Source organism: Musca vetustissima, unplaced genomic scaffold, assembly GCF_032173495.1.
Source record: "Musca vetustissima isolate MV318-11 ecotype Yass unplaced genomic scaffold, APGP_CSIRO_Mvet_v1 utg247805, whole genome shotgun sequence".
Classification (NCBI taxonomy): Eukaryota; Metazoa; Arthropoda; class Insecta; order Diptera; family Muscidae; genus Musca; species Musca vetustissima.
The window spans coordinates 5,857-17,981 of NW_026875632.1; the positions used below are offsets into that span (position 1 = coordinate 5,857).

General features: G+C 34.9%; 1 pseudogene; it reads right to left on the minus strand.

Moving 5' to 3' along the window:
* Window positions 1-6,995: 6,995 nt before the first annotated feature.
* LOC133338150 (ubiquinol-cytochrome c reductase complex assembly factor 1-like) lies at window positions 6,996-7,610 on the minus strand (annotated as a pseudogene).
* Window positions 7,611-12,125: the final 4,515 nt, after the last annotated feature.

Here is a 12,125-nt window from a genome sequence, read left to right on the forward strand (position 1 = left end):
TAGTGTATATATTTACCCCTGAAGGACATAGACCCGAAAAATTGATATTATATCCAAGAGGAGTGGTTGACCTTTAAATTAAGACCAATTATATTGTCGCATGTGCGACAATATGTGGGAGTTACACCTAAATATTTACAGGTATCTCCGTATTTGTATGTTATTTAGTAACCCATTATCACTCTAGAGAGCCGAACATAGCGCTGATCGCTTTGAAATGTTTCATGAGGTTCCAGTTATGGTCAAGGACAACGCCTTTAATTTTTGGTGATGATCAGATAATAATTTTGGAATGAAGTGGACCGAAAACTTAATTTTTTTGTGTTATTTTCGAGTCGATCTACAACAACACAACCCACGGTGAAGGGAATCTGGACAATAACTGTACTGAATACTCGTAATATTCGGAAAATATGTCAGTGTGTGGAAGAGGTGCTGTTTACCTCTAATCGGGCAAGAGTGTGCAAATATCACGAAATATTGCCCAGGCTCGGAATACACATCCGTAGAAAATTTGAGTTCAGTGGTAGTTGTGTAGGGTATCGTATGGTCGGCCCCGTCCGACTATACTGCTCCGCTCACTGGTTTTTTATGTCAAAAACAATTTACCTGGGCAATACGCCACACAAAGCGGAAGCAATTTGTTAGCATAAAAAAATTCAACATTGACATTGTTTCGTTAAATGCACAATGAACACGAAGAAGAAACAGAAACCTTACCAAATAAAAATGTGTAAGTAAATTGACTGGTTATTGAAAAAAAGAAACTTCGAACAAAAGGGGAACAGCTGGAATTCAATTTTTGTTGCATAGCAATATCCCTGAAGTGGAATTGATTTTCAGTTTATGTTGTGTGTTCCTAATAGCATTCACAGATGAACTAATTTTGAAATCGATTTTTTGTTACGTGAGTTGATTTTTTTGAAATAAAAAATAATAAATAAATTCAAATTTCCTAACGTTTCTCAGAAGTTGTGGCTGAAGTTATGAGTTAAGCCAGATGGAAAATAAATGGAATGAGTCAAATCTGATTTCTTTACTAAAATAGTCAATTTGTTTAGAAGGAGTATTGTAAATCTTTTTATTTTCCAACAGGTCTTCTAAAATAGTAAAAATGCATTCTAAATACCCTTTAAATATCCGATAATCAAAAATATAACAATAATTCAAATATGACATATTGTGATGAATTAGTGTTCATTGTTAAAATATGTATTACGCATACCCAATCCTAAAATAAGATCCAGAAATTTGGTATGGTTTCACATCAACTCTTGACCCATTAAAACCTCAACTGTTGTACTATCACTTTACAAATAACAATTACTGAATAATAGTAAGCAAGGATGCCATTCAAGTGTTTGTAATTTGACTAATTGAAACACGATTTTAATTCCATCTGAGTACATTTAATTTATGCAATATTTCAATAAATTTTATTGATTGATATTAGTCAATCCACAAAAACCGCAAAAATATTCTTCAATATGTTTCTGCAAAATATATCATAAAACAAGAATAACAATCCTTTTGCAAAACACACACACACACACACAAACAAACAAACACAGCTGTACAAACTTTGATGGAAGACATTTTGCTGAGAACTTTACCACAACAATATCCGTTAGTGTGAACCACACAATGCCTAACCATTTCCAGTAATATGACGACTCTTTGGTTTACCACCACCCCCTGCACCCAGAACACATAACCACTACACCTAACCCGACCACAATTGTAAACCAGAAATGTGTTTGACTGCGTGTGTGTATGTATGAGTGTGGGAGGATAGCATTTCGTTTTCGCATGTAGCCATTCGTATAGAAGTTTTGTGGTTAATTCTGTGGCAAATGTTCGCCAGCTATTTGTAAATCTTCGCTGTAACTTATGTTGAACAGCTTTTCATTTCGAAGTGCTTGTGGGCATATTAGAAATTGTAAATACTTGTTTGGTAATATTTTAAATCAACGATATAATGATAAATTGATATTTGTTCTTTGGGGCGTATTAGTGGTGGTTAATAAATATTATATTGCACATACGCCGCTTGTACCCAGTTGTCAGATTCCCAATATTTAATTTGTAATTAATTAAATATAAATATGTTTTAAATTTCTATACATACCACATATTTAAAAATCAACATTTTTATTTCAAATAGGATAGCCAAATAGTGTATTAAAAATTATTTAAATTGGTTCATCTTTAGGATTAGTCCCCATATACCTCTAAAAATCAAAAATTGTTGTTATTTGAAAATTTGAGTTCTCATTCCATTAAACCTAAAAGGAGATATATTTAAATTTCAATCAATAATTAGTTTACGTTCCATCCTCCCCTAATGGATATTCCTATGTACCTATATTGGGAAATGTTGACTCTTTTCTTACCGATTTTTTCCCAACATAGCAATTAATCGGAAAAAAATTTCCATTCCACATTCTACCCAAAATCCTTAAATATACATTTAAGATTCTAAACCTTCCTCAAAATATTGGATTATATATTAAATATGTATTCTGTTTATAATACCTTGAAATATTTATCGGAGACTTATAAAGTACATATATTTTTGGACCACTTTTTATGCACTAAAACTTATCTCCTCAGCCTTATGACTACCACAAATGGGGAAAATCGGCTAATAACTTCTGGTACCTCCACCACAAAATGGTCGAAATTGTGCTAAAATTTAATTTTATAATATCACGCGAACACATTTGAACAAAACTTTGTACAAGCTATTATCTTTACCACACTTTGATCAAGTCCGGACATGAGGCCCATTGGTCCATTTATTCTGGTACCTCCCCCAAGGAGCCAAAATTTTCAATATTTATAAACTCAATATCCTCTTATATTTTCCAAGCATATATTAAGTCCGAATGTGGGGCATGTCGGTCCTCTCTTTCTGGTACCTACACCACAAAGGGTCAATACTCATACCCTACACACATAAGTTGTCATGGTATTATAGCATTATGCAACGCCAAGAGCTTGTAACCCTTGAAATATTGGTCCTAGACCCACCTTTATGCATACCGATCGACATGTCTCGATAGCTGAGTCGATCTTGATATGCATGTCAGTCCGTTTGTCCATTATAATTTGTAAACACTATACAGACCACAGTTACGGACCAATCTTCACGAAATTTTGCATGTACGTTGAGTTCTGCCCAATGAAGACCCCTATAGTTGTTAATAGGTTAATATTTAAGAGATGAAATGGACCAAATATTTATTTTTGTCGGTTTTTCTGATCGCTCTAGAGGCCGCAATTATGGCGAATTATTACATGGATATTTTGATAAAGATCGGTCAATATTTAGCGGGTTAAGTGGTCCCTGACTTTTATGTGAAAAATTGGCAAAATTTGTAATCTACAGCGTATATATTTACTCCTGAAGTATATCCAAGAGCAGCGACGTAGCCAGAGAGGGGGGGGGCCTAGGGACATCACCACACAGTATATGGTGAAGGAAATAAGTAATTAGAAGGACTGTACTGAATGTTAGTAATATTCGAACAAAATGTCAGCGTAAGGAAGAGGTGCTGTTGACCTCTAATCAGGTAGTAGGGTACAACTATCACGAAAAATTGCGAGGCTCGGAACAAAAATCAGCTGAAAGTTAGAGTTTCGTGGTAGTTGTATAGCGTATCGTATGGCCTGGTCGGCCCGACTATACTTCTTCGTTCTCTGCTTTTAAATTTAATTTGAAGCGAATTGAATAACCGATTTGATCAACATTAAATCCGAAACCTCTTCCCTAAAAGCATATACCTTATATAAAGCGAATAACAAAACCTATGTGTATTTCCGAAGACGTCTGCGGTACTTTCCAAATTAATAATAATTTTACATTTTAGAATATCATTGGGTAGAAAAACTACCTACCAAAAATAGATGTTTCAAGATACGTTGGGAAAAAAGATATGTTGGGAAAAAATCGGTAAGAAAAGAGTCAACATTTCCCAATATAGGTACATAGGAATATCCTTTAGGGGAGGATGGAACGTAAACTAATTATTGATTGAAATTTAAATATATCTCCTTTTAGGTTTAATGGAATGAGAACTCAAATTTTCAAATAACAACAAATTTTGATTTTTAGAGGTATATGGGGACTAATCCTAAAGATGAACCAATTTAAATAATTTTTAATACACTATTTGGCTATCCTATTTGAAATAAAAATTTGGATTTTTAAATATGTGGTATGTATAGAAATTTAAAACATATTTATATTTAATTAATTACAAATTAATTAATTACAAATTAAATAAATATAAATATGTTTTAAATTTCTATACATACCACATATTTAAAAATCCAAATTTTTATTTCAAATAGGATAGCCAAATAGTGTATTAAAAATTATTTAAATTGGTTCATCTTTAGGATTAGTCCCCATATACCTCTAAAAATCTTTATCAAAATATCCATGTAATAATTCGCCATAATTGCGGCCTCTAGAGCGATCAGAAAAACCGACAAAAATAAATATTTGGTCCATTTCATCTCTTAAATATTAACCTATTAACAACTATAGGGGTCTTCATTGGGCAGAACTCAACGTACATGCAAAATTTCGTGAAGATTGGTCCGTAACTGTGGTCTGTATAGTGTTTACAAATTATAATGGACAAACGGACTGACATGCATATCAAGATCGACTCAGCTATCGAGACATGTCGATCGGTATGCATAAAGGTGGGTCTAGGACCAATATTTCACGGGTTACAAGCTCTTGGCGTTGCATAATGCTATAATACCATGACAATTTATGTGTGTAGGGTATGAGTATTGACCCTTTGTGGTGTAGGTACCAGAAAGAGAGGACCGACATGCCCACATTCGGACTTAATATATGCTTGGAAAATATAAGAGGACATTGAGTTTATAAATATTGAAAATTTTGGCTCCTTGGGGGAGGTACCAGAATAAATGGACCAATGGGCCTCATGTCCGGACTTGATCAAAGTGTGGTAAAGATAATAGCTTGTACAAAGTTTTGTTCAAATGTGTTCGCGTGATATTATAAAATTAAATTTTAGCACAATTTCGACCATTTTGTGGTGGAGGCACCAGAAGTTATTAGCCGATTTTCCCCATTTGTGGTAGTCATAAGGCTGAGGAGATAAGTTTTAGTGCATAAAAAGTGGTCCAAAAATATATGTACTTTATAAGTCTCCGATAAATATTTCAAGGTATTATAAACAGAATACATATTTAATATATAATCCAATATTTTGAGGAAGGTTTAGAATCTTAAATGTATATTTAAGGATTTTGGGTAGAATGTGGAATGGAAATTTTTTTCCGATTAATTGCTAATTTCCTTCTAATTTAAAATCTCCCATCAAAAAATTCAACCTCAAAACACAAATCACCACTTTTGACATCCTTTACAGAAGATTACGAACTTACCAAAAATTGAACTGCGATACAAAACCCAAAAACTGGTGTTCATTAGTATTCAATAACGAACAACGAACGTGCACTGTAGGCTTTTGTTTGTGTGTTGTTATTGTTGTTCTTTTCTACTCAACTACATTGATTTTTAATTGCATTATCTTTGAACAATGTCGTACAATTGTTTTCTGTGTCGGTGTAAACATCTGTGTGTGTGTGACTTGAACAGAAAATATCATGTTTGTCAGGCAGCAGTTGATGGACATCTTTGTTTGTAATTCAGTTTTTGTTCGATGTCTCTCCATTGATGACAATTTGCCTTAGATAATGGGCCCGGGCTGCATAAATCATTCTTGATAGGCTATTGCCAAAGTGTGTGTGTGTGATAGCTCAGTTTACAGGCTTCATTCAAAAATACAAATGAACGAACGGACGAAAAAAATTATATTACAAAATGAAAAGGCATTGTAAATCAATTAAAGCTGTCATTCAATCATTCATTGATTCATTCAAGTTATCTCCTCTCCCCTATCTCTCTATCCTTCATGTATTGTATGGGTAACAGTTGCCACATGTACCGATAGATTGTTGGTTAAGTTTCCATATCACAGCTAGTTGTCTGCTGTACTATTCATCCATCCTGACATCTTGGCTGATGTTCATTTATTTAGAAACTGCAATTTTAATTGCCAACAAATTAGTTATGCAATAGCCATAATTTGCCTTTTTAATTATGCTCAATGGTTATTTATGTATGTTTCACCGAGAAGTGGTGGGCGTGTTGTTTAACACATTTGGGAAATTTATATTTTGGATTTGTATATGTCATATTTCAATTGCGAAGGTGTTAATTTGTTATCAATGAAGTGTAATTTTGAATTGTCGATCATTGAATCTGTAATTAAAATGCTATTTAAAATTAAGAGAACTATTTGCAGAATACATGTGTTTGGAATTTAAATCAAAAATTATTATGAATTTCAAAATATTAGAAATTTAAATTTATTGCATTAATTTGATTTTTAATTAGTTTTAACATTTGTAGCTATTTCATAGGAAATATGTACGTAATTATTAATTTGATGGCAGTGGGGCGTATACTTTACCACAACATTTTTATAGTTTTGTATACGCGACAATGTTTCAGTATTCAATTAAAAATCGTGGGGAATCTTTCACGGTATGTGATTAAGGACAGAGTTAAGGAAAAGAGTGATTTAAAGCAAGTACCAAATACTCCTAGAGCTAGAATTCTGCAATGTGTATGCCTGAGTTGCTGACAGATGTATGAGGTGTTCAGTGCAGTAAAAATTAAAGTCATATTATAAAGGTATTTTAAAAACAACATACACTTCATAATCGTTTTTCTCGGCTGCATAGAATCATGCATTATTTCATTATTATTTTCATAATCGTTTTGCATGTCTGCATGTTAAATTGAAACATTTTCTGATTCGCATTTATGATCGGATTTGGAGGAAATTGAGCTCAGGATTTGGCCCAAGGAAAAGACCTATTTTTTGCTTGTTTCAATTAGTATTTATTTACATATTTAAGGGTACCGATTGACACAAAATTCACATATCAAATTTAATGTGAATTTTATTTAGATCCTGCCAGGGTATTTTTGGTTTAATAAGAAAATCTTGACGTGGCAGATTATCTAACATAACGACTTGACGCCTGGCATATTTAACTAATCGTTCAATTTGTTCATAATCATCACAATTCAATGCAAAGAAACGTCTCCAAAGTGCCCAAGACCAATACTCGATCTTCTGATATTATACCTTCATAATAGGCTATTAAGGCAGGCTGAAATTGTTCCGAAAGTTCTTCGATTTGTTGGCGAGTTCGTGAAGGATTATTTGCAAGTTCTTGGTTGTAGCATTAACATCTGACCACACGGCTTCAACGATACAATTTCGTAAAAATCTGCCATCTTCACCAGACTCCGAACCTTCTGCCGTAGATCGCAATAATGGCATTCAACCATGCGATTCGGTGATCAAAAACCATGAATTGAATGTATTAGGCATATTCAAATCATTGAAGAAAACTAAATAAGTAATTTTGTCTGCTACGCTCTCATATAACATATGGCGGGCTACACGTATTCTAGCTTTTGAATTTGTGTAAAACCAACTTTTTTCAAAACTCTTTTTATGATTCCACAGCGTACTGTATTACGTCTAGAATGACGTGTGTTAAGTTTAGTTAAAATAGGTTCAGTTTTAGATATAGCTCGTACATACATTTTCGACTGATTTTATGTAAATAGTTTACCAAACCTCCCATATTTCTTTCGATTTTCAGGAAATTTGGCATACCGTAGAATGACGTTATTTGTTTTTATTCCCTTCACCACATTGTGATGACAAAGACATTATGTCTTTGTGCATATGTTTGTAACAGGCAAAAGGAAACGAGATAGACACATGGTTCCTTTTGAGGATATGCATAGAATCACCTTTTGAGTCGATTTAAGCATGTCCGCCTGTCCGTCCATATATTTTTGTGAAGAAAGTACAGGTCGCATTTATGATCCGATTTGGATGAAATTTGGCATAGGTCACTTATTTGGCCCAAGGACGAACCCTGTTAAAACTCGGTTCAGATTTAGATATACCTCCCATATATACTTTCGTCCGATTTAATGTAAATGAGGCACCACAGCGTACTGAAGTAGGTTTAGAATGATGTGTGTTAAGTATCCTGAAAATCGATTCAGATTTAGATATAGCTCCCATATATATTTTCGTCCGATTTAATTTAAATGGTGCACCAAAGTCCCTATATATCTTTCGATTTGCCCGAAATTTGGCATAGCGTGCTGAATAGGGATTGGAATGATGTGTGTAAAATTTCTTGAAAATCGGTTCAGATTTAGATATAGCTTCTACATCTGACCAAATGAAAAATTTAGTATCAGTAGCAGAATGGGATGTTTATGGATCAAATTTAATTTTACTGGTCCTGTATATTTTTGATATGTTCTGACACCACTTCCTGAGCTGGATCAATCACGGATGCTGATTGGCATTACTGGCATCTCCCCTACACATTCCCTCTGCGGATACCGTAGGGCGCGGATGACCTACCAGCGGGGAAGTAGTTGTTATGCTCTCCTTGCTATTTTCACTCATTGGAATATGTATATGTATTAGTAGAAATAGACAAACGATCCTCTGCGATCACAAGAACTCTCACTTCACTTGTCTTGTAGCTATCGAAGAGTCAACTTGGACTCTACTATCAAATAACGTCTACGCGTTATACTAACAGGCCTCTGTCGCCGCCACCATAAATTACACAAGGTAATTTATTTATTGTAATAGGAAAAGAGCCTCCAATAAAACCAATAGATTATTACTAATAATACTTGTGTTTTATTTATTTGTTCATTCTCTTTTCTGCCTACACCAACACACGCGAATCACCACATTCACCATTAATTTCTTGGGAGTTCTTGTCGCTCGCACCCCCCGCTCCCTTGAGTTAAGAAGTTAAGCACCCCCCTCACAAACACGGCGAGGAGTCGAGCAAGTCCCTCGCCTAAACATTTGGTCGCATCGAGCCGGATTGAAGTTAGCCGCCTATTTGTTGTTGCTTTTTGGAAAAATAATTATCTTAAAACAACTCTCAACTCATCACCGCAACAACAAATCACCATACTAACACCAGGTACGTAAACTCAGATTTCTTTAAACAGTGAGCTACCGCGAGTGTTAGTATATTTTGTTTGTCTTTGAATTCGCATAACAAAGAATTATTGCATTGGTCGACTTTCAATTACCCCTACGCGTGTTGTTTAACTAAAGCACCCTAAATACAGTCCACTTCAACTATTTCGTTGTTACGAAGTTTACATTTCGTTTGTTTGTACTGATCACCCTACGTCGCGTTGGTCATACAAAACCTTTCCGAGTTGTTGTTATTATCACTTGTTTGCTAAATTATTCCTTCTCGTTTGCAGTGATACATATTTACACTAACAAAGCAAATTGTTCCCAACGATCGGTTGTTAAAATATAAAAAAAAAATCACCGCTCCATATATTGTTCGTTTGGTTAATTTGTTGCTCTTCCCCTCTCACCAACCAAACGCAATAGCTTTGTTGTAATCTCCCTCGATCACTTCTTTTTTACATTGTCTAAATTGCAATAACAACACAAGCATCACTTGTCGTGAGCGCACTTTGGTCGTTTGGTTTATTTGTTGTTTAAATTCTCACCAACCAAACGAATTTGTCGTGTTGTTATCCCCCCTTGTTTGTTCTAACAAGCAAAGTTAAATTTTGTAATATTTGCAATAACAACATCTCATCTCTTGTCCACCTATTACTCCAAAATACAATAACAACACTTGTAACCTAACAGTCCACTGTCTTGTTGTTTGGTTTATTTGTTACTTACTCCACCACCAACCAAATATTCCTTGTTGTTATTGTTGTTCTACTGTATTGATCAATTCTCACTGGAGAATTTGCACAGTCATTTTGCAACAACAACACACGTGTATTCCACGCGCCTTTTTCTAGCGTCACCTTGGTATAGTAGAAAATATACCAACAACTGTTGTCGGCTCCAACTCTCACTGTTGGATCGTTTCTCGCGTCGTGTGTTGTGTGGGTGCGTACCTGCTTACGCATAAACATTTCTCTGCTAGCGTCGCTTGTGTTTTGTTTTGTGTGATATTCGTTATTCACCACACTACAGCACAGTGGTACCAAGCAACAAAAAATTGTGAATTTGCAAAAATTAATATTAAAATAATTTTTTGAATCTTTTCGAAATAATTACTGTTTGTTGGTAGGGTATTTGATATTTTTGGGCATTTGTACCCTACAGTCGGTAACTATTGCACTCTTTTGGAGCATATTTAGCACATGGAAAAATATTAATTTTTCGAATATTTCTTCCTTGTTTTTGTTGTTTTTACTCAATATTTTTTTTTAACAGTTGAGTACACCTTCTTGAGTTTTTTGAAAATTTGGACACCTGCACCCTACAGTTGGCATTCACCGCCTCAAATACACCCTACCATTGGTAGAATTTTCAAAGTTTGAGGAATTTCGTTGAACATTTGGAACAAATAATTACATTTGTGGTCGCATTAAAGTAGTTTTGTCACCTAGGGGAAGTTTCTTCTAATTTTCCCTACCTTTGTGCTACTTTAACACTAGAGATATATAGTTATTTTTGTTAATATTATTGGAGGTTTTGTTGTAATTTGCATTTTTTGGTTGAGCTATAGCAATCTTTGTTAAATTTTGGGATTTTTTCATTTAATTAATTGTTATTTATTCTTCAATTGAGAAATTTCGTTTTGCGGGTTTTCACATTTCAGGAACAAAATGTCGATAACTCCTCTTACTCGTTTCATTAGAGCTACTGAAATTGTTTTGAAAAGTGTAGCAGCATTTGAAAATATTAAAGAATCCACATATTCTGTCTACAATCTCGAAATTCGTAGTTCAGAGATTCGAGAGCTGTGGAATAAAGTTCATTGCACGTACGAAGAGTGCAAAACATACCTCACGACATCCGAGACTGCACAGACAGATAATATTGATGTCGTAGAGGAAAAATATAATACTGCATTTATTGCGTATTCCTGGTGTCTAACCACAATAAATCGGCATCTCGATCGCCTTAAATCTCCCATTAATGATAATTTTCCACCGGCTATAGCTTCTTTAATTTCACCACCTCCATCAATTGTAGTACCTCCAATCCATCAAGCACATTGTTGAATTGTTCACCTTCCGGTTTGCTCTCGAGCAAATCCGTCGATTCGGTTTCTGTGCAGTCCACCACCTCTCTCGTTGCTCCCGAAATTCAATCTTCTACCACCTCCAATAGCTACACTTGCCCACCTGTCGATAATCATAGTTTTGTTGTCCCACCTATCGACATTGAAGTTTTTGCTGGGGATTTCATATCTTGGCCCACCTTCCGGGATCTCTTCACCACCCTTTTTATAAATAATTGTTGTTTATCTGACATTGAACGTCTCTGTCATCTAATGCAGAAGACCACCGGTGAGGCTCGCGAAATCATTTCCAAATTTCCACTCACCAATTGTAGTTTCCCTTTAGCGTGGAAAGCTCTCTCAGATACTTATGAAAACAAACGTATCATAGTACATTGTCACCTCAAATCTTTGTTTGACATCCCCTCCGTCGAGATTGAAACTATTTCTGGCCTTAAAACTATCCAACGTGGCATAAATAGTTGCCTTGCTGCAATGTCCGTCTATGACGTGGCCACGGATCAGTGGGATCCAATTATTGTATTTGTTTGTTTGCAGCGTTTGCCAAAATTAACTTTGACTCTGTGGGAGCAAAGTATCAAAATCAAATCGTCATTGTCTACCTGGAGAAAATTAGATACGTTTCTAACAGAGAGAATACAAACTTTGATGTGCATAGAAAATATCCTCCCTTCCGAAAATGTATTGTTATCGCAAAAGAAAATGACTTCTCCCAACTCTTCGAAGAAGTCACAGCAAAATGTCTTTCCACCTAAATTGTTGTCGGTACATAATTCAAAATGTCTTACCTCTGATCGAACTACAGTTTCGTCAACAACATCTTGCACCATTTGTCCTAATCAGAGTCATCATCTGCGACTTTTCCCCCAGTTTTTAAAACTTTCCGTGGTCATGCAGTAAAAGACTGCAAAAGCAAATTTAGTTGCAATGTG